Source organism: Sapajus apella, unplaced genomic scaffold (genome assembly GCF_009761245.1).
Source record: "Sapajus apella isolate SASKATOON/1434 unplaced genomic scaffold, GSC_monkey_1.0 scaffold4, whole genome shotgun sequence".
Taxonomy (NCBI): domain Eukaryota; kingdom Metazoa; phylum Chordata; class Mammalia; order Primates; family Cebidae; genus Sapajus; species Sapajus apella.
The window spans coordinates 20,948,653-20,976,624 of NW_022436944.1; the positions used below are offsets into that span (position 1 = coordinate 20,948,653).

The window sequence follows — 27,972 nt, forward strand, 5'->3', positions numbered from 1 at the left end:
TTGTTTCAGCTCTTTGGTAACCCATTATACTATAAAAATATACTACCAAGGAAGGCATTTCCACTCTGGCTAGCCTCTACTCTGCCTTCTGAACTTCAGTTTTATTTTCACCAGGTTGATTTTCCAGGCACTATGTAGGATCTCACTGGCAGCCAAACCAGTAGACATCACAGCTGAGAACTAAAGTTGCTGAACTTCAGATCAACCCAGGGAAGTAGCTTTCCACCAGTTGCTATGGGCTGTACAGGGCCAGGAATGGGCTGAGGTGATCCTTACACAGTGGTGTGATCCTTGCAGAGTGAGATCTCCTGAAGTTTTAACTGTAGGCACCTTACTCTCTCTTTACTCGAGTTTCAGCCCTGTTGATGCCATATCCCTCCAAAGCATTTCTTGGCATTCCTTTAGAGCATTTACAGTTTTGTTGGGAGTACACAGGAGATAGTTAGATGAGATTAGAAAAATGTGTTAGCTTTAAAAAAAAGTGCTGAATGATGATCTAAGTGAGTTCTTCATGAGTTTCAGGACATAATTTGCTTTGCCTCAATGCTATAAAAATAACTTCATAGAGCATAAGAGCTTGAAGGACATATAGGATTTTAATAATGCCTGGAAGCTGGTATCTTCAAATCAAACAATGTAAAAAGATGGATAATGTAAAAACTACAATAAGTACTATTGTAAATAATTTAGAAACTTCGGAGAAAACATGAATTAGAAGCCTGACTATACCTCTTACCAGCTGTGTAACATGGAGCAAATTACAGCCTCTCTGAACTTCTATTTCCTTGTGGGTTTGTTGAGATTATTAGAAATAACCTACATAAAATGATTTACTTTGTGCCAGGCAAATGCCCTGGACTCACTAAATGATTCTACACTTATTATCATTGTTTCTTGATTAATGCAAATCTAACCACCATCATCTCAGCAGGCCTTATGTTAGCACTCACATGACAGACATCAGAAATCAAAATTGACCTTAGCAATGATTTAGTCCAGTCTCCTCATTTTCCGGAGAAAATTAATGCCCAGAGAAATTAAATGACTTGCTTTAGGTTACAGGGCCAGTTGGCAGCAGTGACAGCATCAGCCACAGAACATATGATTTCTTACTCTGGTTCAGAATACTTTTCATTTCAGATCACTTCATTAATAGCAGTACCCATATCTTAAACATGTATTTTTAAATGTGTACTAATTGCATATGAACAGTCAATGAACTGAAATAGATGGAATTAAATTAAGACTAAGTGCTGTGCTAGTGCTACAAATTTACACTTAAAACAACTCTGATGTACAAGTAATTGAAGGTTCTTGGTTGTCTTGCACAAATCTAATCTTCCCCGCAAGCCCTGACCCTGACAAACAGAGAAGAAATTCATGGTGGAGATTTTAACTGGCTAATTAATAGTATCTTACACTCTGGTTTATTTTTTTTTTTTCAAGAAGGGAATTTGTTTAATAGATTGCCACTTATAAGTCCCAAAATGGCAAATGAGAATGTGGGTATGGGACACAAGGGGACCACTTGCCCTTGCAGAAGTGGAGAAGAGATGCGGGACTGCTGGAGTGTCCTTTGGGCCCCTGGCTCCTTCCAGATCTTCGCTGTAGGATGTCTGGTTTGTTTATTTATGTATTTATTTTAATTTTAATTTTAATTTACTTTAATTTATTTATGGAGACAAAGTCGCACTCTGTTGCCCAGGCTGGAGTGCAGTGGCACGATATGGGCTCACTGCAACCTCCACCTCCTGGGTTAAAGTGATTCCCCTGCCTCAGTCTCCCGAGTAGCTGGGATTGTAGGTGTCCGCCACTATACCCAGCTGATTTTTGCATCCGCCACTATAGCTGGTGATGTTTTGCATTTTCAGTAGAGATGGGGTTTCACCACGTTGGCCAGGCTGGTCTTAAACTCCTGACCTCAGTTGATCCGCCCACTTTGGCATCCCAAAGTGCTGGGATTGCAAGTGTGAGCCACCGCACCCAGCTGGATATCTGGTTCATTCCTGAGATTTTTATGCTGTGTTCTGAGCTACAACATATAATTTGGACTTGTTCTAATGGATACTTCAGTGGTTGGTTGTGCTCTTTTTTTAATTTTCCAAACCACCCCCCATTAGCTGCCCAACTAGGCTATTTATTCTGTGGCTTCGGCACTGTGACCACCTTGTCTCTTCTCAGGGTAGTCCCAGGAATGCCCCCCAGCTCTGGGCTCAGCTCTCTTCCATCTCTTCCAGGAGACATGTGGGCACTTTGGGGTCCCATTCTTGTCCCCTTACACAAGGGCAGCTCTGAACCTTTCCTCAGCATTCTCTCTCTGCTTAACAATGCCATATCTTCATTTTATATTTTCTGTGCCATGGCTGATCTACGTTGCCACAAACACCACATAGTGAAGCTATCTTTTCAAAGATCAAAACTGAAGTGGGCAGAAACCTTTCCCTTCAATTAACTCCACACCTCTGACTCTGGGATTTCAGAAGAGCAAGTGAAATCTAGGCTTCCTGTTTTACTCTTTGTTTTTTTCTTCACCTTGGTGTCTTTCTTCCCGGACCTCACTGGACCATAAAAAATTGTCATTACCTTTTCTCTCTGTCTACCCAAAACTCCCCTTCAATTATTATTTTTTTTTGTACCTTCTCTGCACTTTGGTTAATGTTAAATATCTACAATTTGAGTCCGTTAGACTAGGTTCTTGATAGTGCAATCTCAGGTTTCTAAAAACTAGTGTTTAATTAGGGCAAATAATATGTTGGCTAACTGTTCCACAAATATTTTTCTCATTACAATACGTACTTTTCTGTAGACCTAAATTGGACTATGTCAAAAAATTGCTTGAAATTCTTCAAAAATGTTTCCTTTTCACTTAGATTAAAATACAAATTTTCTACAACAATTTGGAGGGTCTGACCTCCCTACCTCCTCCATCTTCCAAACTCACCTCCATCCTTCACCCCTGATTCATTGCACCCTAAAAACACATATTGAATCAAAGATCCCTTCAGGATCTTTTATCTCATTCTTTTCTTTCTTTCTTTTTTTTTTGATTCTTTGCACTTCCAGTTTCTTCTCATCCTTTAAAGGTCAAGGCTGGAAAGTGACTTCTCGAAGAGGAGTTTCCTAAACTTCTTGTTGAAACGGTTTGAAAATAACCTTCCACTCCTTTCAGCAGCTTGTTTCTAGCACGGCGCCTGGGTTATTCCCACATATACTTAAGAATCTGAATCCATTTTGTTCATTAATATGGAAGTTCATTGTCTGTTACCTGAGACTATAGAAAATACATAGAATCAAAGATGATCTTTATCTTGTTCACCATTTTGTGCTTAGAACAATTAATAAATAGTGCCTGAATAACAGTAGGTGCTCAATATACAAGTAATAAAAATGTAGATGGGGGATGAATGAGTATATGTGGATCTGCTGGGAGTCATCATGAGGTGGACATTTCTTGATGTCCCTAAATTATTTACACTTTTGAGAATACTATGAAGAACATAATAAAGAATGATGATATATAAGAACTATCAAATCCTGTGATAATTTTAGATGATTAAGAACATAGTCTTCAATAAAAGACTAACATGTATTAAAAAATGAAAGAAACAACTTCAGAACTTAGACTATATTTCGAACTAGGATTTTATTATCTAATTGCTTTATCCATTTTATTATTGCTTATTTGGTAATATTTCTGCCCTTCGTTGTATTTTCTTTTGTATAAAACATCTATTCATTGTACAAACCTTCTGAACATGCTCCTAATAAATTAATCAAGTATTCTGTTTCTCATCTGTATAAGACATGCAAATACATACACATTTATGAACATCTTTATCAAAAACTGAGCACTAAAATGGCATAAAGATTGGCTAGTCTATCCAGGAATATTAGGACTGTCATACAAGATAATTGCTGCCAAATATTGTTACCTTGTAATTGGTCACAACAAAGCAGTTCTCTTTTCAGGTAAAGCTAATAGAAAATTAACTGAGTAATAACTATTTCTTCATTATTTCTTTTTGTTCCTCCTCGTTTTTCTCCTTTTCCTTTTCTTCTAAGAAACAAAATTTAAAAACCATGTTATTTAAAACTCAATTGTATTACTCAACTGAAATATGCATAAAGACATAAAGTAAGACAGAATTTTGTAACTAGACTTGCATCGTAATTTTCATTTAATTGTCCTTTATTTAGAATTAAACCTCTGTTTTTCTTCTACAGCTCAGCTACCTATTTAGAAAGTAATTTTGTTGTATGGTAGAAACTGTTCATTTATCAGGGTGGTTTTTTTTTTCTTTTAATTAACCATTGCTTCATGTGTGTTCTAGATTTATAGTTGCAATTTGAAACAATAGATTTTACCTGGGTCAAGTTGCATTGGAGGTTAATGATTTTTATCATTCAGTTGTAATTTAGCCTTCTTATGTTTAAGTTTCTCTAGAGTTTTCTCTGTTGTTTTTCTGTCCTTGCTTTTTACTCTCGCCTCTATTCCTAAATTAAATCTCAACTTTATCTTTGTTCCCTGCATGACTTAACAGAACTGAAATTTAAATGGAAAAAAGTTAATGTATCAAAGCAGAAACTTACCCTATTCTGTTACAGTATAGGCATTCACTTCCCAGAGACTTGTTCAAAAAGACAATATCTAGACATTAAGGTTTTGATTATAAATATCACTAGTCAAATTGTATTTTCTTTTCAATCTATACTGACTAAAACAAAAAAGTTGCTCTTTATTCACTTTCAAAATATATAAATGTATTTATTTTATGAATAACACATCAAGTATTATTTTTTTCACAATAGTCTATGGTCAATTTAATGAGAAGATGAGTCATATTTACTGCCTTCAATGAACATACAAACTACGGTATTTATAGACTAGCTCTTTAGCTCTTTGTTTATTACATATCTTTTGTATTTGAGGTTTTACTAATTTTATTCATGATTTGATTAATTCCAGCAAAACACTGAAAGATAACTGGAGAACAAGCAAAACATAGTAGATTGCTTTGGTACTTTGAAGATTTTCTTTAAAAAAATTAGTTACTGAATATACTGAAGTTCTACTTTATTATATTATTATGTTAGTAAAGTTTCACATTTTATAGAAGTTTGCTATTGGTTGATGAAATATTTAATAGAGGCATTGGCCAACAAAAACTCTAGATTTATCTTTTAATTCACAAATAATTTTAATTGAGATTAATACAAATCTGATTTTTTTCTTCAGTCCTAATATATTTCTCCTCCCCTTTCTCTGCCTTTTTCTTCTTTTTCTCTTCTCCTTCTTCTTCCTTTTTTCCTTCTCTTTCCTCCTCCTCCTCCTTTCTCCTTTTCCTTCATCTTCATTGTCTTTTTTTTTTTTTTTTGGCACACCCACCCTATTTTGAACTGTTTACAATGAGGAAGACAGTTCCTGTATAGACTCTGACTTTGTATTTGTCAGTAGACCTTGGCGATTACCTACCCTGTTTCTGTTTTTACTCCTTTTTTTCTTTTCTTGTCTTGTCTTTTTTTTAGAATGGAGTCTCACTCTTTCACCAGGCTGGAGTGCAGTGGTGTGACCTCTCTGCACTCCACCTCCCAGATTCAAGTGATTCTCCTGTCTCAGCCTCCCCAGTAGCTAGGACTACAGGCAAGCACCACCATGCCCAGCTAATTTTTGTATTTTTAGTAGAGATGAGGTTTCACCATGTTGGCCAGGCTGGTCCCTATCTCCTGAACTCGTGATCCACCTGCCTTGGCCTCCCAAAGTGCTGGGATTACAGGCCTGAGCCACCACGGCAGCCTGGCCATGCTTTTACTCTTAGTCTCTTGAATATGGAGAAGTTCCTGCTGGGTACTCACTATTGCTTTGATGATCTGTATAGAGGATTTTTATGTTGTTGTTGTTTGTTGTTTATTTTTTTCATATAGTTTATGTTAACTAGATAAAAGATAAAACATATTGAAATAATTAAAATGCATTTTGTTGTATTTATGTCCTTACATTTTGAATAGTTTATGGCTGTTTTTGATGGAATCATATACAATTGTTAAAGTAAATTTTATGAAAATAGATAACAAAAACTATAAATGCTCATTGAAAAGTTCAATTAATACACGAGTATAAATTTAAAAAGCCAAACTTCTTTACGTATTATCTTTAATTGCTCTCCCGAAGGCCACAACTGAAAAGTTGCTGTGTAAACTTTCACTGAATAGACATAGACACATTCATACAACTATGTACAAATATACAAATGTATATTTTCAAGCAAAAACTGCATCATAAAATACAGATAGTTCTTAAACCACATTTTAAAAATTAATAATTTTATGAATATTTATATTCTTTACTTAAAAGTTAAATTATAATAAGCAATATAGATATAGCATTATATTATGATTATTGATATATTATTTTTTCTTCTGCTACTCAGTGGAGCAGTAAAGAAAAAATCAAAACCTATGCATGGTTCAGAAGAAATTGTATTAAATTGCAATTTTTGAGATTTATTGAAAATCCTAGCACTTGAGAGTTTGTTGCCTGAGTTGACAAATATGCAATGGGGTGGCCAGATGCTGATCTGCTGGTTTCCTGATAACCTGTCTGATAGGTTCCTTTGATTCTGTAGTAAAGGGTGCCATTACAGTAGGAGTAGGGATAGTAGCAACAATAGAATAAATGAGTTGACCTTCATTAACATATAATTATATTTTTAAATGAGATAGAAGTTTATTTTTCTTTTATACACAATTGTAAGCTGAGGTGGTGGCTCTAATCATCAAAGTTTTCAGAGACTTCGGTTCTCCCTATTAATTGCTCTGCTATCCTCAGCAGACAACTTCCATCTTATGGTCCAAGAAAGCTATTCCAGCTCCTGCAGTCATGGCCACATTCTAGCCAGCCAGATAAATTATAAGGAAAATGGAATGCCGGTTCCCTTCTTTAAAAGGAATAGCCCAGAGTTTGCACAGAGCTCTCCTGATATAGTCCTTTGGCCAGAACTTTATTACATAGTTATACCTGACTTCAAGCAAAGCTGGAATATAAAGTATTTCTCTGTGTGGCTTTACCATTAGCCAAAAATTCTTTGCAAAAAAAATTAAGAGTGGATGTAGGGGACAAGGGATATCACAGGTAGCTAAAAATGAATACCTTTTAATACTCATGAAGTCTATGATTTTTATAAAGAAAAATGGTGTGTTAAAGATTTGTGGATTAAAAATGAGCTTTTCCTCTCTTATCTTGTTAATTTCTCTTGTATGTCAATTATAATTTGACTCTTTTTGTCCTTTGTGTATGCCACCCCCCTAATTAATAGAAAGAGTATAATTGTAACATAGAATAATTGCAGCTCTGTCATTCCTGCTCTTCTTGTAAAATCACTTAACTTCATTTTGTCTGAGTTTTCCCACCTGTTCAATGCTTAAAATAATGTCTGTGCTATATATATAAATTATTCATAGGAAGGTATTACACAGAACAAAATAAAGAAAATTACAAATATATTTGATATGTAAATCATGTTATGCTTTAGTAAGTAGTTATAGCTACCAATTATCTACTGCCTACTATAGGCCAAGCGGTCTCTCAGATCCTTTAAATGTATCTCATTTAATTAGTATCTACAGCAATCATATGATGTATTTCAACGTTTTTGTATTTTAGACTTGAGAAAACTGAGGCTTAATAGTAATTAAATGATTTGCCCACAGTGCCAGTTCCACCATGCTCAGGCTTTGATATTTCAGGTTCTTGGAGTTTTCCAGTTTTTATACTTTTAAGTAAAAGACTAGCATATCCATCTAACTTGTTTTACTGCAGTAAATAACTATAAAATTACATCAGATGCTCATAAAAAGAAACCTAAATCAGGAATTTTTCTAAGACTTATAATATTAAAACAAATATTTTGGTTCCTTCTGCCGAGGGTTATCCTTGTCACACTACTTTTCTCCTCATTTTATGAGTGAAAAGAGATATTGCTTAATGTTCACTGCAGTCATCTTTAACTTCAGTTGTTACCTCTTTCAGTCCATCAGTTTGTGAAGTCAGTATTGAAACTCAAGAATAATTTGGCATGCTCTTGGTCTGGTTGAGTGAATGCCGGAGCCTACAAACACATGAAAGTTGAATTCTCATTTCTAAGGAGTATTACCTTGTAAGGTGAGCAATGTTCACGTACATGGAAACTCAGAGACATTTTCATTATGGCTAATGACAGTGTACCTAGCTGGTGGGTAATTATAGGCCTTCAACCTCCAGTTCATCTTCATGAGAGTAATGTTTATTCAGAATAATAAATATAAGGTCTATGACATCTTTAATGTTATGCTTAAATGTGACTGTGACCACTGATGAATGACTGCAGTTGTTTCATGCCTTGCTAAACATATTTGACTTTCCACAAGCAATAGATTCTGAAAGGAGGGGTATTCAAAGTGGGTGCTAGGAAGGTACACATATTAATCCTGTAGAATCTAGCTAAAGCTTGTGTTCAGTTCAAGGGTGACATTAACAGAGTTTTGTGATCTGTCTTGCGTCTCATTAGTGCTGATCAGCTGGTAGGGACCAGTGGCATTTTCCCTACATCAGCATCTGCAGTATGCTTGGGCTTTGTTCCTGATAAAGAGAATTAGGGCTCTCCAGCCCTTTCAGAGATTCTGTGAGATTATATACTTAAAAAAATTTTAATCTAAATTAATCTGACCAGATGCTGTTATTTGCAACTAAGAACCCAGAATATATCCACCATGCTTTGTTAAAAAGCTTAGAGAAAAAGTAAGATTCATTCATTCGTTGGATTATTTGCTTACTATTTTCTTTTATTCATGTTCTCTTTCTTGAATAAATAATTAACACATTCAAAGTGTTTATTGAGTACCAATTGCATAAAGGCTATTTTATTAGTTTTGTGGGAGGTGAAAAAAATAAAGAAATTAGATAGAAACCCCACCCTCAAGGAATTTTTATAAAGTTGATTCAACCATGCTAGAAAATAGAGAGTGATATGAGAGAAAATAGAAAGAGTGATGTGAGAGAGGTACAGAGGTATAATCTTATGAAGGTTCAGAGGAGAAAGAGATTGGATACAGCAGAAAAGAATCATTTATTTCAGAGAGGAGCTGGCATAGGGGATGAGGACTAAAAGTTAGAAAATATTTACATGAAAATGTGGAGAGATAGGCACTTCTTGAGTAGAGAAGGCAGGAAGAAGAGAACATACATGGACAATATGGGCAGTAGGCATAATTAGTTGTAACTTATCATTAATGGAATGAGAAATGGCCAGATCACAAGAGCTTTTAATTTATGCACAGGCATTTTGTCTCTAATTTGTAGGGCAGAGAGAGAGCACTTGAAGGATTTTGAGAAGGGAGTACTTTTAAAAAGTTATCTATTTATCTATCTGTCTACTTTATGGAGATATAATTAACATACCATATTATTTGCCAATTTAATGTAAAAATTCATTATTTTTCATATTCACAATATGTGTTGTTTCCAGATGATAGGTTTATTTCTTTTGTTAAAATTTTCCTATGTATTTTATATTTTTGATAGTATTGCCAATGGAATTATTGTCTGAATTTCATGTTTAGATTATTTGTTGAAAGTATATAGAAAAGCAATTTTTGTGTATTGATCTTGTATCTTGAAACCTTTCTGAACCAATTTATTAGTTAATAGTTTTTTAGTGCTTTTCTCAGGATTTTATGTAAAGTTTTTATTTCATTTTCTTCCCTAATTGTCCTGCCTAAATTTTTAGTAAAGCATTGAACAAAAGTGGCAATGGAGAACATCACAGTCATGTCTTTCACCATTAATTATGATACTAGTTATTGTTTTTATAGATGTCATTTACCAGGCTGAGGAAGTTTTCTTTGATTCCTAGTTTAAGTATGTCTATTATTAAGGAATGCTAAAATGGTTATTCTGATGTATGTGTACAAATGGGATTGGAACTGGAGGACAATGAAGATGTTATAAAAAAAAAAAAGGCAAACTGAGATGACAGTGCAAATTAGAACAGGAAATACAGCATAGCTACAAATGAGAGAAATATCGAGGAGGTGCAAATGATGAGTACTGGCAGCTGAGTTGGCATAGGTAAAAATATAGAGGGAGGTTTCTGAGTGTCTGGAGGCACTTAAATGTAATAGAACACAAACTGAGACTACATGAATTAGTGGTTAAATGCATGAGTTAAAAATCTCAGTTTGACTCTTTTATACTTATATACTTTGACCAAGCAACTCATCCTCTTTGTGTCTACATTTCCTTAGCTATAAAATGTAGTTAATAATAACTGTCTGGTAGGGTTTCTGTGACTATTAAATGAATTACTGTATTTGAAGCTCTTAAAACAAAGCTTAGCTCTAAGTGTTACCTGCAATTATTACTTCAAAAGAATTTACTCTTTTCCTAATTTAAAAACAAATGCAAATATATAGTCTTCACATCGGTATTTTTCAGTCAAAAGGTGAACATAGAAATTTTTTTTCTATTCACAGTAAAATGGGCAATGCAGACTCTATTGGTGCAAAATATCATAGATGAGGTAGAGAACACGTTTTGGAAATATATTCACATTTTCAGGAAAACAGCCTGTTTCCTTTTTCAAACCCATGGCAGACATGAACAGACAGCATGAAATAAAGAAAAGCTCAAAGATTTTAGAAATAGGTATCCAACTAATATACATAAAACTTCCCTTTACAGAGCAAAATGCATATTTAATCAATCTAATCAAATACAACCTCGGCTAAATTGTCTTATTCTTGCCTAAGACATGCACACACCTGCTGAACAAAAGGAATAAGACATCTTGTCTCTAGGAAACTACTGAAGTTAATTAGCTTCAAAAATACTTTATTTTTGAGCTTTAAAAAAAATTCAAATCCACAGTAGCACCTAATTACAACATAAAATATGGTGATGCTTTGGACTACTTTATTTAAAATGACTATATTTGGTTTTTATCCCAAACCTTTGTGTTCACAAATATAGCTGTTTAATAATGTAGGGTAGTTAATTAATAAATATATTTGAATATTATTTTGAAATCATAGTGTATGAAATGGACTAAATCAAGCCTATAATGCTCAGAAGAAAAATTGCATACTGTAAAATTATATAAAGTTTATTTCTTTTATCTATAGTTTAAGTTTTATATGTAGATAAGTGATATATAGATACACACACAAGAATTTTTACAAATTACTGATGTTACAAATCTAAAACTCATATTTTTATCTCAAACTAATAAACATTAAAAACATTAACGATGTTTTCATCAATAGGTCAACCTTTTTACATCCTAGTTTTGAACTTTTTCTTAAATTTGTCCATTTTAATCCAGATTAAAATGCTTAAATAAATGAAAATAACACATTAAATAAATGTGTTTATGTACTGCACTTCTTATCTAACAATATCACATCTTGTGGAATACATGATACCATATAATTTGTGATACTGTTCTACGGTTTCAATGCTCAAACTGAGCTTAATAAAATTTCATAACAAAAATACCAAAAATGAAGTATCATGATGAAATGAGCAGTGGTATCAAAAGGAATAAAAATGGTTCAAGCTTTTTATAAGCAAATTAGATATAGGTTTTAAGAACTTTATATGAAGGCTTAAATTTATTTGACTTATCCTCAGATGTATTTTAAAAATTAACTTATTTATTATGTGTTTAAGTTACTTGACCTTCCTCTTGAGTCTCTTGAACCTCAGGATAGGGAAAAAATACAACTACTATGTACTCACAAAAAGTAAAAAATTAAAAAAAGGAAATCAAGTAGTCTTAGTTTAATGCAATAATAAAAAGGATCACTTAGGCAAAATGTTAAATTCTTCAATTTTCTCATTTCACTTTCCTTCTTTTCTTATCCAAGATGGTATCTGATGTATAAGAGGGACTTTGTACTACTGAAAAAAAGAATTTTCACTGGTGTTGCTGTTAATCACTGCAGTCTTTTCTCTGCTTTAGCCTTCTCCTTACTAGTATTGTCCAATTGGACTGCCAAATCAGTGCTCACCTGGTTGCTAATTTTGGCTTCTGTGTAGCATGTGATCTGGACCCTGCAGGTTTGGTCAGAGCCTGGTCTGCATCTTCAGGTTACCCGACTTTCTCTCAGCATGCATAGGTGAAAAAGCCCTTTCTAATGCTTCACCCCAACTTTCATCTAGACCCCAACCAGATGTCCACTCCTCAGTGCCCTTGGAAAGCTCCAACTTCATATTGTAAACCCAATCTCGAGGAGACTGTGAGAACCTCTGAGTCATCCTTAAAACATAGGAAGGACAGTTTAAGACAGTTAAACATTAGTTCTTCAATTCCTTAACCACTGAGGTGCAGTATTTTTTTCCCAATACTCACAACAAATGACTTTGAGAAACACTTTTCTTCCATCTATTAAGGTACTCATAGTGATTACCACTCAAATTCATGATTTCACCTACTGTCTTTGAATTATTGGTGTTAAAAATTAAGCCCATATTTTATTTATAATCTTTATGTCTCTATACTTATTTCTTTGACATTTCTATTTATATGTCCCGAAAGAACTTTAAAGTCAGTTTACTCATAACTGGAATAGATTTTCTCCTTCCTTTTCTGAGTCCTACTCTATATTGCTGTATCTTAATGAATGGTAGCACTACCCATCTAATTATGCATGCCAGAAATCTAGAAGTCATCCTTCCTATCTCTTTTTTCCTCATTTCCTACATTCAACTCTACCAAGTAATTTTGATCCTTACTTTTAAGTATCTCTCAGTTTTACCCTCTTCTCCATTTCCACTGCCCTCGCTATCTTACTCCAAGTCATTGTCACCTTCGGTCTGGACTATAGCAGTGGTGTCTTCATTGTTCTTATTGTGTATGCTTTTGTCTCCCACTAATTTATTCTGCACACAGCAGCTAAAGTGCTCTTTAAAAATCTCCTACTTTATAAGGTTCTTATTGCTTAATTTCTTCCTCATCACATACTATTCTCCTCATCACTCTCTGTGCTAAACAACATTGACTTTTCCCTCTCTTGTCCTCAGGGATTTGGGCCCTGGAGTGAGTCACCTTCCTGCTCCTGATTGAATAAATGAATCATTCCTCAGATGTTTCTTTATGAACAACGATTTTATTTCTTTATGAACAACTTAGTTAAGTTCCCCTCACTACAGATTATTATAACTTTCTTAGTAGCATATAACACAGGTTGTAATTGGATTTATGTATTTTTCTGCTTTGATGCCTGTGCCCTCTATATGTCCCATGAAGGCAGAAGTCATAACTTTTGGGTTTTTATTGTTGTAGCTTTAGCATCTACAGAGTACCTGGAATATTGTGGTTGTTAATAACTATTTGTTAAATAAATCAGATGATATTTGCGTGATTTGGAAGTTGATTAGATGTGAAGTATAGAGAATATACAGAAGTCAAAGGTGGTGGTCAGGAATATAGAAGGTTATGTGCATGACGCTTCTATCAGATATTAAATATTTTCATTTCTAAGTTGTATATATCAGAGAGAAAAGCATGAATTTCTTAACACATTTTATGTTGATTTTCACTGAGTTATTATTGTCATTATATAAGACATTTTGAGGTCTCTTCAAAACTTTAAAACATTTAAAACTTCAGACTTTGAAATTAAACACTTTTGTGTATTATTGTATATACACACATACTTATGCATATAGTAGCTGGGTCATAAATAGTTAAGTATCTACTGGTACTTCAAATGTTATGACATAAATCCAACATTGATTCCAAATTCCATGTAATGTTGAAATAAATGATCTAACATTTTCTGTATTTTCTAATTTTTTAAATACTAACAATGAATCTTATAGATAAGGAAAAAAGATTATATGTAGTATTTAAATTGATTTATTATTGCTAGTTGGTTCAGTGACCACCTCAAAATACTTGAATTTATAAAATACCACCAAAATACCACCTCAAAATACATCAGATCTCAATTACAATAGATTTTACAGTTGATAATAAATCCTTCTTTATTTATAACAAATTTTATTATAAATTAACATTTTCTAAAATGGTGAGATTGGGAAAAGATTTAATACATTTAAAAATGTATTTAAACATTTTTTGTAAATGACTCAGATTTTATAAGAGTATGTTACTCTTAAGTTTGCCTGAGATTAAAGTATATAGCAAATTATGTTTTGAAGGCTTTGCCAAGTAACTGCAATGCAAAAGTATTTGCATTTATATTTACATTAAAGTATTAATATGCTAATTTTAAAAAATTGGGTGGCTATATTTTGTAAGCTCCAAGAAGGCGAAGATCATGTCACAAAGAATGGATTTCAGTTTTATTTATTACTACTTAAGATGTAAGATTTGAACACTTTCCAAATTATTGTTAAATTTTATATTTAAAATACTATTGTCAGTCTGAACCAACATGGTAGTATTTTATATACTAAAATACACATATATACTAAAATACATATATGTTTATACACATATATACTAAAATAAAAAATTAATAAAATTGACCTGGGTACATTCTTCTACTTTCAGAATTAGATTCAGATGAACCTGATTTTTTTCCAGAGGTACATCCATTTACATATCTTAAAAGGGTTACACATAACTCTTGCATAAGTAAGGACATGAAGTTTGCCTTCTTAGAAAGTGTTTTTCCCATTAAAAAATAAACCAAAAAACAGATGCACCATTGCCTGTTTCACAGTCAGAGCCAATATGAAATGGCTGCTGCTAGCTTAGGGAAGTCATAAAGAGATCAAATGACTTCTGGGCCAACGGAAAGCCCTACTGTCTAAATGCTTTTCAGCCAATTTGAAGAAGTAATTAGACTTACTGGAAGCTTGTGTGAATAATGCTGCAAGTACAATTATGGACTTCCCAGAAATATTGCCTTCAATATAGAAGAACTTATCAAGTGATTCTGATGATACATATGTAAAATTCAAGATTTTGACATTAGAATGGGTAAAATGATGACATCATGATGTATTAAAATTGGGGTTTACTCTTTGGAATTAATTGTCATAAGGTAAAAAGCCAACTATTAGTCAAATAAAATATAATAATGTTCTCCCATCTTTAGCACTCATCTTTTTTTATTGTAAATGTTGACAAATAACTGTAAATTTAACAAGTTTACAGATTATAATTGAAAAGTCTTCTAAGAACTGAAAATTGAGAAACACATGACAATGGCAGGCTATTTGTAGTGCAATTATAAGATGTTGTGTGGATGCCGCTGCAGTGCTTATAAATGGATGTGACTTCAGTACTACTGCCAAATGAGTCCAATATTCCCACAAATGAACTGAAAATAAAGTGCCTGGAATACTATGTCTGCAGTGTTGCTGTAAGGTGACTGTCATGCTATATTACTGAAATGATTTGCTGAAAGTAACATGGCACATATAGCACCAAGAGAGTTAAATATCATCTATTTCTGTGAAAATCATGTTAACCATTCATGAGACTGTATATGTCACCAGAGTTGATATATTTCATGACTGAAAAAGTTTGAAAGGATGTTTATTCAGAGTATGACTGGAAGCTGAGTTGAATAATATTTCTAAAATATTTTTTATAAAATTATAATAAAGAAATCTAAAACAATCTAGAATGCACTTTGGTTTCTATTATTTTCAAATTGGGAAAAATAGTTTATGTTACATTCAGGGTTTGTATAATTTCTAAGGCGCTTTTGTTTGTTTGTTTGTTTAACACAAAATATGATATGGTTAACTATGATCTTACAGCTCCAATAGACATTTGTATTTTTTTATTTTTAATTTTTTTAAATTATAGATTTGAGGGTGGATGTCTAGGTTGTTACATGGATATAGTGAGATTTGGGCTTCTAGTGTAGCCATCACCCAAATAGTAAAAATTATACTCAATATGTAATTTTTCAACCCTCATCCTATTTCCATTCTTCTTCCTTTTAGAATCCTCACTGTCTGTTCTTGTCATCATTATGATAATGTGCACCCACTGTCTGTATCTCGCTTATATGTGAGAATACGCGGTATTATTATTTTCAGTTTCTGAGTTATTTCACTTAGGATATTGCTCCAGTTCCATAGCTAGATGGTGCCGCAAAAGACGTTATTTCAATGCAACCAAATTTGAACACAGGATTAAGAAACTAACTCAGAACCACACAACTTCATGGAAACTGCACTGGCCTCTTGAATGTTGACTGGATAAACAGTGAAACAAAGGCAGAAATAAAGATGTTCTTCGAAAACAGTGAGAACGAACACACAATGTACCAGAATCTCTGGCACACATTTAAAGCAGTGTCTGGAGGAAAATTTATAGGAATAAATGCCCACATGAGAAGCAAGGAAAGATCTAAAATTGACATCCTATCATCAAAATTGAAAGAGCTAGAGGAGCAAGTTTTTAAAAACTCAAAAGCTAGCAGAAGACAAGCAACAACTAACATCAGAGCAGAACTGAAGGAGATAGAGACACAAAAAACACTTCAAAAAATCAATAAATCCGGGAGCTGGGTTTTTTTTGTTTTGTTTTGTTTTTTGTTCGTTTGTTTGTTTTGAGACTGAGTTTCACTCTTGTTACCCAGGCTGGAGTGCAATGGCGCAATCTCGGCTCACCGCAACCTCCGCCTCCTGGGTTCAGGCAATTCTCCTGCCTCAGCCTCCCGAGTAGCTGGGATTACAGGCATGCGCCACCATGCCCAGCTAATGTTTTGTATTTTTAGTAGAGACGGGGTTTCACCATGTTGACCAGGATAGTCTCGATCGCTTGACGTCATGATCCACCCGCCTCGGCCACCCAAAGTGCTGGGATTACAGGCTTGAGCCACCGCGCGCGGCCAGAGCTGTTTTTTTTTTTAAAGATCAACAAAATAGACAGACTGCTAGCCAGATTAATAAAAAAGAAAAGAGAGAAGAATCAAAGAGATGCAATAAAAAACGATAAAGGGGATATTACTACTGATTCCACAGAAATACAAACTACCAACAGAGATTACTAGAAACAACTCTATGCACATAAATCAGAAAATCTGGAGAAAGTGGTTAAATTCCTGGACACTTGCACTCTCCCAAATCTAAATCAGAAAGAAATTGAAACCCTGAAGAGACCACTAACAAGGACTAAAGTTGAGGCAGCAATTAACAGCCTATCAACCAAAACAGACCAGGTCCAGATGGGTTCACAGCTAAATTCTACCAGACATATAATGAGAAGCTGGTACCACTCCTTCTGAAATTATTCCAAACAATCCAAAAAGAGGGAATTCTTCCCACATTATTTAATGAGACCAACATCACCTTGATACCAAAACCCCACAGAGACTCAACAAAAAAAGAAAACTTCAGGCTAATATCCTTGATGAACATAGATGCAAAAATCTTTAATAAAATACTGGCAAACTGATTGCAACAGCACATAAAAAGCTTATCCATCACAATCAAATAGGCTTCATTCTGGAGATGCAAGGCTGGTTTCAACATAAGCAAGTCTATAAATGTAATCCGCCACATAAACAGAACCAAAGACAAAAACCACATGATCATCTCAATAGATGCAGAGAAGGCCTTCAACAAAATTCAATAGCACTTTATGCTAAAAACTCTCAATAAACTAGGTATATATGGAATGTATCTCAAAATAATAAAAGCTATTTACGACAAACCCATAACCAATATCATACTGAATGGGCAAAAACTGAAAGCATTCCCTTTGAAATCTGGCACTAGACATGGATGCTGTCTCTCACAACTCCTATTCCATATAGTATTAGAAGTTCTAGTCAGAGCAATCAGGCAAGGAAAAGAAATAAAGCGTATTCAATCAGGAAAGGGGGAAGTCAAATTGTCTGTATTTACAGATAACATGATTGTATATTTAGAAGACCCCATCGTCTCAGCCCAAAATCTCTTTAAACTGATAAGCAACTTCAGCAGAGTCTCAGGATACAAAACCAATGTGCAGAAATCACAAGCATTCCTATACACCAGTTACAGACTAAAAGAACCAAATCAAGAGCAAACTCCCATTCACAATTACTACAAAGAGAATAAAATACCTAGGAATACACCTAACAAAGGATGTAAAGGACCTCTTTAAGGAGAACTACAAACCACTGCTCAACAAAATAAGAGAGGACACAAACAGATGGAAAAACATTCCATGCTCTCGTGGTTAGGAAGAATCAATATTGTGAAAATGGCCATACTGCCCAAAGTAATTTACAGATTCAACAGTATCCCCATCAAGCTACCTATGAACCTCTTCACAGAACTGGAAAAAAACACCTTAAACTTCATATGGAACCAAAAGAGAAACCACATAGCCAAGTCAATCCTAAGCAAAAAGAACAAAGCTGGAGGCATGATGCTACCTGACTTCAAACTATACTACATGGCTACAGTAATCAAAACACCTTGGTACTGGTACCAAAGCAGATATAGACCAATGGAACAGAACAGAGGCCTCAGAGGCAATGCTACACATCTACAACCATCTGATCTCTGACAAACTTGACAAAAACAAGCAATAGAGAAAGGAATTCTGTTTAATAAATGGTGTTGGGATAACTGGCTAGCCATGTGCAGAAAGCAGAAACTGGACCCCTTCCTGACACCTTACACTAAAATTAACTCCAGATGGATTAAAGACTTAAACGTACAACCTAACACTATAAAAACCCTGGGAGAAAACCTAGGCAAAACCATTCAGGACATAGCATAGGCAAGGACTTCATGACTAAAACACCAAAAGCATTGGCAACAAAAGCCAAAGTAGACAAATGGTACCTAATTAAACTCCAGAGCTTCTGCACAGCAAAAGGCAAAATCACTAGAGTCAACCAGCAACCAACAGAATGGGAAAACATTTTTGCAGCCTACCCATCTGACAAAGGGCTAATATCTGGAACCTACAAAGAACTAAAACAGATTTACAAGATAAAAACAAACAAACCCATTCAAAACAGGGTGAAGGACATGAACAGACACTTTTCAAAAGAGGACATATATGAGGCCAACAAATGTGAAAAAATGGTCATCATCACTGGTCATTAGAGAAATGCAGATCAAAATCACATTGAGATAGCATCTCATGCCAGTTAGAATGGTGATCATTAAAAAATCTGGAGACAACAGATGTTGGAGAGGATGTGGAGAAATAGGAACACTTTTACGCTGTTGGTGGGAGTGTAAACTAGTTTAACCATTGTGGAAGACAGTGTGGTGATTCCTCAAGGTCTTAGAAATAGAAATTCCATTTGACCTAGCAATCCCATTAACTGGGTATATATCCAAAGGATTAAAAGCCATTCTATTATAAAGACACATGCACACATATGTTCATAGCAGGACTGTTTATAATAGCAAATACCTGGAACCAACCCAAATGTCCATCGATGATAGACTAGACCAGGAAAATGTGGCAATTATACACCATGGAATACTATGCAGCCATAAAAAACGATGAGTTTGTGTCCTTTGTAGGGACATGGATAAATCTGGAAACCATCATTCTCAGCAAACTGATGTAAGAACAGAAAATCAAACATGGCATGTTCTCACTGGTAGGTGGGTGTAGAACAATGAGAACACATGGACACAGGGAGGGGAGCATCACACACTGGGGTCAGTTGGGGGGGACTAGGAGAGGGACAGCAGGGGTAAGGGAGGTTGGGGAGGGATAACATGGGGAGAAATGCCAGATATAGATGACAGGGGGATGGAGGCAGCAAACCACATTGCCATTTATGTACCTATGCAACAATTCTGCATGATCTGCACATGTACCCCAGAATGTAAAGCACAATAAAAAGCGTATATATATATATATATTTTTAAAAGACATTATTTCATACTTTTTTTGGATGAATAGTATTTTAAGGTGTGTATTACCATGTTTACTTTCTCCAATCATTTATTGATGGAAACAGGTTGATTCTATAACTTTGCTTTTATGAATAGTGCTGCAATAAACATACAAGTGTGGGTGTCTTTTTAATATGGTGATTTCTTTTCCTTGGGTAGATTCATTGTAGTGGGATTGCTGGATCAAATGTAGGTCTATGTTTAGTTTTTTGAGAAAGCTCCATACTGTTTTCCATAAAGGTTGTACAACTTAGATGCCCACCAACAGCATAAAAGTATTCCATTTTCTCCACATTTTCGCCAACATCTGTTGGGTTTTGACTTTTTAATAATGGCCATTTTGACTGATATAAGATGGTATTTCATTGTGGTTTCAATGTGCATTTCTCTGATGCTTAGCGATATTGAGGATTTATTCATATATTTGTTGGCCTTTTATATGCCTTCTTTTGAGAAATGTCTCTCCTTTGCCCACTTTTATTGGGGTTGATTTTTTTTCTTGCTCTGTTTGAATTCCTTGCAGATTCTGGATATTAATCCTTTGTCAGTTACGTAATCTGCAAATACGTTCTCCCATTCTGTAGATTTTCTGGTTACTCTGTTGAGTATTTCTTTTTCTGTGTGCCAATGTTTTCAGTTAAATTAAGACCTATTAATATATTTTTGTTTTTGTCGCATTTACTTTTGAGGTCTTAGCCATGAATTCTTTACTTTGGCCAATGTTCAGAAAACTTTTTCCTACTTTTTTCCTAGGATTTTTATGGCTTTATTTTTACATTTATGTCTTTAATCCATCTTGAGTCTTACGGTGAGAGACAGGGGTCTAGTCTCATTCTTCTGCATATTTCTATCCAATTTTTTTAGCACCATTTATTAAATAGGATGTCCTTTTCCCACTTTATTTTATTGCTGTTGACTTTGTTGAATTTTTGTTGACTCTGTTTGTTGTAGGCATGTGGCTTTATTTCTGGGTTTTTACTCTTTTCTATTGCTCTATGTGTCTGTTTTTCTACCAGTATCATACTCTTTGGGTTACTATAACCTTGTAGTATAACTTCAAGTCAAGTAATATGATTTCTCCAGCTTTGTTCTTTTTGCTTAGGATTGCTTTGGCTATTCCGATTCTTTGTTGGTTTCATATGAATTTTTCGATTATTTTTCTCTAATTCTGTGAAAAATGATGGTAATTTGATAGAAAGTGAATAGAATCTATAAAATGCTTTGGGCAATTTATTTTAATGATATTAATAATTTCAATTAATAGGCATACGATGTTTTACCATTTGTGTCATCTACAGTTTATTTTCTCAATGCTTTATAGTTTTCATTGTAGAGATCTTTCATTTCCTATGTTAAGGAGGCATTTTATTTACTCTTATCAGTGTTTACATGTCTTAGGTATGAATTTCTTTATAAATATTAACTCAATCTTCATAATTATTCTGTGATGCAGGTATGTTAGTCTCATTTAGAGTTGATAGAACTCAGATATTGAGAGGATAAGTAATGAGCCCAGGGTCACAGGACTAGTAAGTAAAGAAGCCCAATTTAAACTCAGGAAGTCTGCTTTAGATATTGAACTTGAATTTTGGCCTGCCACATATATAAATATCAGGATGTGCGTAATAAAAATAGTTGCAGAGTTGTTTTTTTTTTTTAATGTTTTGATATCTAGGTTTTAGCCCCATAGATTTTGGATTTAGTGAAACTGGGATAAGTCCCATGCATCTCTATTTTTAACAACATTTTAGAAGTAATTTTGATGCTGGTGTTTTGTTGGCTACCCTTTGAGATAAACTGATATTAAAATATAGGTTATATTCACCACTTTGGATTTCTTATTCTTGTTTGGATTTCTTGTTCCAGTTTATGTTTAGCCACAGTAATTTGTGTAACTTACTGATTAATACTACACCAGCACTCACTCTACTTCTAAATAGTGCAAGTTCAGAAACAAATATACTTATATGGCTCATGTTGTCATTTTCAATTATCGCTAAGGTCTGACCCTTCATAGATCCAACTCATTTAGGGATATTATTCATTATTCTTGAGTAATTAGTGAGCTAAAAATTAAATACTATATAAATTTTTATTAACTGAAATAGTCATGAATATCTTGCCTTATTATGACTAAGATGTGTACCTTTTTGAGTCTTTGTATTCTTACATTAAAGTTTTTTAAAAACTTCATCCATGATGAACTAGGCTGAACATTTCCTTTTGTTTTTCAAATGAACACTCCCTACTAGCACTACAATAGTTAATTAAGTATTCCCATTTTATAAAATATCTTTGAGTGTAATGACTGCTAGTATTTTGTTGAATATTCATTAACTATCCTTTCCTCACAGGGCATATAAATCCTCTGAAATGCAATACATATACACTTTAAACTTTGACATAAAATACTCATATTTCTAAGATAAAGGAGTTTTTCTTCTTTAAGCACTCTCTCAAATCATATATAATCAGGAACATTGGCAACATTGCTGCTATGAGAAGGACAGAGAGAACATCAAGAAATCCAAATGAATTCAAACCCATTAAATGTAATGGTGTGGTAAATCTCAGTGTACCATCTGCTGCAGAACACTGATACACTCTTGGAATTCCACATCTTATTTACATAACAGATAAGAATGTGCTAGTAGATTTATATGGCAAATAAATACCCAGAGACAAAACTAAGTTTTTCCTATATTCACATCTGGGGATAACCACATCTGTATAAAATTTAATCTATTTCTGTTTAGCTATTCTATGTTAAAACTGAACATGCCACCTTATCCAAATGTTATCATCAATATTGTAATAAAAACTAATCAAAGAAACAAAGAGTTCACATACAATGCAGTGTAAAAATGTGAACATTTACCAGAAGAACTTTATGTCATTTATATTTACATGCATATTTAAGGAATAGGTCTGTAAGTCTATGGTAGATGCCTAATATATCCATGCTTTTAAAAAATAACTTGGTAGGTATTCTTTTAGAGAGAGGTTTGACTCATATTTACTCAAAAATACTTTAGGAGTTAGTATAGTGACTAAAATTACATTAAATTTATTGAACTAATTAATCCCAGCACTTTTAAATCTATAATATTTAAATGATGCCCTATAAACTAAAGCTTTGAAAGAAACATAAAATCAAACTTTGAAGTAGAATTGTTTCTCGTCCCCAAATTCTATCTTCCTTTCTTCTTTTACTTTTACTTAAAGATGCCCCTTAAATATACATGAATCGCAAAGTCTGTAGATGTTTTCATGAAACAGCCTACACATAATTATAAGACGACATAATCTATTTCTATATGTATCTTTTTCAGCAGCTAGAATTATTCAGCGAGGTATTTTGCGGGTTATGTATGTGTTCATCTGCTTTCCTTTAAAAATCTATTTTTTTCCTTCATTTAAAGGAAGTAAAGAGAAAATTGATACTTTCCAGGATTGTATCTGAAAGATCATGATATACCAAACTTTTCCTGGAGCCTTTTTTTCTGACTTTCATCACCAGCAATGTTGAATAACTAAGCACTTTTGCATTTACATTTGACAACCAGGATTTAATTAAACACAGTTCTCATCTCTTCAACTGCTCTTACCAAGCTGCAGAAGTTGAAGAGTGTTAACTGTTGACGATGGCAGTCCACCAAGTGGAAAATTATGCAAAGAAAATTGAGAAAGTAGGAAAAATGCCAGGCCTGGTGCCTTAGGGAAGGCGGAGAATATGAAAGTAAATACAGTACAGAGTGTTTTGGTTAGTGCTGTTGGCACTCCTCTTGATTATGTAATTGACTTTGTAAATTGATATATTACATGTTTATTGCTTATTATCAAATCACAGGAATAGGAAACAATTTTTTCTTGAAAGAATGATGGCCCATTACCCAAGTCCCATCAAGAATGTATTTGGCTATATAATTGACCATGGTGGTAAACTGAGCTAATTTCAATGTAGGCTTATAAAGCAATATCTATCTGTGATTAGCAATAGTTAGAGCCAAAGTTTTAATATTATATTCACATATTTAACCTAATACACAGGGCCATTTCTTTCTCATACAATTAGAATTTTGCTAAATGGGACAATTACCTATCTTGTAAGCAGAATCTGGACTCATAGTTTAAATACTATGAAACCATGGTATTCTACTGATACAAAAGTCCTACTGATACTCATAGTTTAAATACTATTACACAATGGCTTATTTTTAAAAATTAGCTTAACTTATTTAGCAAACTTCTAAAAGTCTTAATTATTGTTTCAAAATATACTTTTGATTCTTACAATTATTATTAAGTATTCATTGACTGCAGAGATGCTGCAAAATACACAGCAACACAAAGTTGAAAAGGAAACATAGTCTTTGCCCTCAATGTGACTTCCAAATTAAAATGTTTAATTGAAAAACATGTGTAGTCGTTTAAAAGATGGCCTCTCTGCTTATAAGCAAACAAACATAGAGTTTATGTCTCGGCTTCTGTGAATGTCACAATTTTTGGAAAAAGCAACTTTGGAGATAAAAAAAATTTGAGATGAGATAATCATGGATTAGAGTGAGGCCTAAGTTTAATGACTTGTCCAAAGAACATGAGGGACACAGGAGAGAAGGGTATGCAAAGAAGAAAGCAAAGATTGAAGTTGTGCAGCCCCAAGCCAAGGAACTCCTAGAGCCACCAGGAGCTGGAAAAGGCAAGGAAGGAAAGTCCCCTATAGTATTCAGAGGAAGCATGGCTCTGTCAACACCTTGATTTCAGGCTTCTGGTCTCCAGAATTGTGAGAAATTAAATATATGTTATTTTAGACCATGAAGTATGTAGTAATTTCTTATGACGACCCTGGGAAAGTAACACAGATTTCGGTACCAGAAAGTTGCATGCTTCCGTAACAAATATCGGAAAGTATGGAAGTGCTTTGGAATTGGCTAATGGGTAGAGGCTGGAAGAATTTCGAGGCATATGATAGAAAAAGCCTAGATCACCTTGACTAGGGTGTAGGTAGTAATGTAGAATTTAAAGACATTGCTGGAGAGAGGTCTTAGAAAGAAATAAGAAAACCATATTTGGAAATTAGAGGTAAGGTGATCCTTGCTATTAAGCGGAAGAAAGCAGATCAGTTGCTCTCTGCTGCCGAGTGGAATGCAGAAGCTGTAAGCAACAGAACTGAATATTTTGCCAAGTAGCTCTCAAGCAGTATTGACAATAAAAATGAAGCCTAGTTTCTCTTTACTGCCTCTAGCAAAATGTAAGATGAAAGGAGGAAATTGAGGGAGAAATGTTAAGAAGCGGAACCAGCGCCGCATGATCTGGGACATTCTTGATCTGTCCAGATGGTAAAAGAGGCCAAAGTTAAGTTATTGACTGTTGAAAAGTGTGCTCTATAGAGAGGGCCAAAGGTGTAGCTAGAAAACATTTGCTGAAGAGAATGGATATGTGATTCCTGTATTCACTCAGTCGTCTCAGTAGACTCCTGGAATAGGATAGGTGATTCAGAAACGATCTGTGAAGGACCCTCTTGTTAAGTGGCATGTATCTCTGTGAAATATAAAGGAGATCCATAAGGTTTGTAAGAATGTTGCATCAGGAGAAGCACTGTGCATTTGAGCTGAAGGAGACAGAGTCGGGATGAAGTAAAGGAAGGCTGTCAGATTTCTGGGACTGTACAAGCAGGAGTGAACTAACAGAGCTCCTTAGCTACAAACATAAGCTGTCCTTCAAAAAAAAAAAAAAAAAATAGTGAATGAATGATTCCAATGGCAGAACTGCTGTGAACATAAGCCATCTAGGCTTGTGGGTCTGATGTTGCCAGTGCAGAGGCCACGTCTGACAGGGATGGAGCAGAAGTCACTGGGGCTGAGGAAGAGGCAAGAAGGGACAGATGCAGAAGACAGAGTTGCTGTGAGCCAAGAGGGTGGAGCCTTGAGCCACAGAGGAATTATTCTCATGCCTTGAAACCTTGGAGCATTCCTTGCTGGATTTCAAACTTTCTCAGTAACCTCTTTTCCCTTCCAATGTTTTCCTTTTGGAATTGGAATGCCTATTCAATGTTTGTTCCACCATGGAATTTTTTTTTTTTTTTTTTTTAGACAGTCTTGCTCTGTTCCCAGGCTCCAGGCGCCAGGCTGGAGTGCAGTGGTGCGATCCTGGCTCACTGCAACCTCCGCCTCCCGGGTTCAAGCAATTCTCCTGCCTCAGCCTCCTGAGAAGCTGGGACTACAGGCACACGCCACCATGTCCAGCTAATTTTTGTATTTTAGCAGAGACGGGGTTTCGCTCTGTTGGCCAGGATGGTCTCGAGTCACTATGTTGGCCAGGATGGCCTTGATCTCTTGACCTCGTGATTCACCTGCCTTAGGCTCCCAAAGTGCTGGGATTACAGGCATGAGCCACTGTGCCCAGCCCGCATTTTTGAAGAAGGTAACGTGTGTTTTGGTTTCACAGATTCGCAAATGAAGAATGACTTTGCTCCAGGGTTGGTTATACCCCAAGTCTCACCTATACCTGATTTAGATGGCTTTAAAATACAAGTTATGAAACTTCTAAAACTGATGATATTTAGATGAAATTTTGGACTTGGAGCTGATGCTGTAATGAGTTGAGATATTGGGGATGTTGGGATGGTGTGAATGTATTCTGCACATGGGACAGATGTGAATTTGGGGGGCTAGAGGGCACCTACAACTTGAGTTGTGGTATCCTTCCCACTTTAATGAAAATGTTCTTGTTGAGATCATTACATAACTCTATAATGCCAAATTCAGAAAACATCTTTTTTCTTTAATGTTTGTCAGTTTTACGAGAAGAGTAGACCTAACTGATGACTCCTTCTGTTTTTCAATAATTTATATTATATTTATGTATATATTTTCTGATGAACAGAGTTGAAGAGAACTTAATGTGCCATGAATAGAAGATACTCTTTTATTCATGGTACATGGTTATCCTTAATGTTTGCGAAGCTGTTCTCTATTTCAATTCATTTCCATCTACATATCTGAGAAAATCTCTATTTCTATTGTTAAAACAGGCATTTACTCACATATATCTTTTAAATGTTTGTAATTTTGAGAAATATGTGGCGTCTGTATGTATATTCTTTAAATGCAGAAAAAATGTATTGTGCTATGAGTTTATTCTATAGCATTCATTTTGGTTGTTTTACTTATCTCGCTAACATTTTAAGATTTATCCATGTCGTTGAATATATTACTAATTTATTATCTTAAAATTATGTACTTTGTTCTAAATAATTTATCCATCTGTTTTCACTTTTTATTTTTGTAATGAGCACCTACATTGCTGTCAAATTCTACCACAAATACTGCTGTGATAAGCATCTCCACACGCCTTCCCTTATTATCTGTACACAGGTGTTTCTGGAGTATAGATCCAAGAGTGAGTTGGCTAACAATTAATGTAAATGAAGAGATTTTGATTAAGAGTGTAATGAATCTATAGATAAATGTAGGAAGAATTTACCTTAAAAATACTGTGTTTAAGCTGTGAACATGTTACATATCTATCCTATTACTTAAATATTTTTTATCTCAATAACATGTAGTTTTTGGTAAAATGACATAGGTATTAGATTTATCTCTAGATATTAAATAATTTGTATGATAATATAAATTCTCTATTTTTAGAAATTTATTTTTGAAATTTTCTTTACTGTTACAGAGAAATAAAGTGGAAGATAGCCTCCACTGTTCCTATTTTACTATAAGTCTCTTGGAAGAAGGACTGACTCTCTAATCCCTGTTGTATCCAGCAAACTAAACAGGGTATGTATGCTAAATAAAATTTTGTTGAATAAATGAATAAAAATTTTATAGGAGCACTTACATTTATACATTTAGAGAGCTTACTTCTGGGTTTTGTTTTTGCTTCTTCTTGGCAACAGCCTCCTCTCATTCTTTTTTTTTTTTTTAAGATGGAGTCTTCCATTGTCACCCAGGCTGGAGTGCAATGGTGCAATCTTGGCTCACTGCAACCTCTGCCTCCCAGTTCAAGTGATTCTCCTGCCTCAGCCTCCTGAGTAGCTGGGATTACAGGAAGCTGCCATCACACCAGGCTGATTTTTTGTATTT

The 27,972-nt window shown here is 34.4% G+C and overlaps 1 long non-coding RNA gene across 1 annotated transcript; it reads left to right on the forward strand.

Moving 5' to 3' along the window:
* The first annotated feature begins 117 nt into the window (after positions 1-117).
* On the forward strand, positions 118-27,661 carry LOC116540471. The gene is made up of 3 exons (XR_004264457.1): positions 118-322; positions 27,256-27,301; positions 27,563-27,661. It is a non-coding gene; the product is annotated as an uncharacterized LOC116540471 (long non-coding RNA).
* The last annotated feature ends 311 nt before the right edge of the window (positions 27,662-27,972 follow it).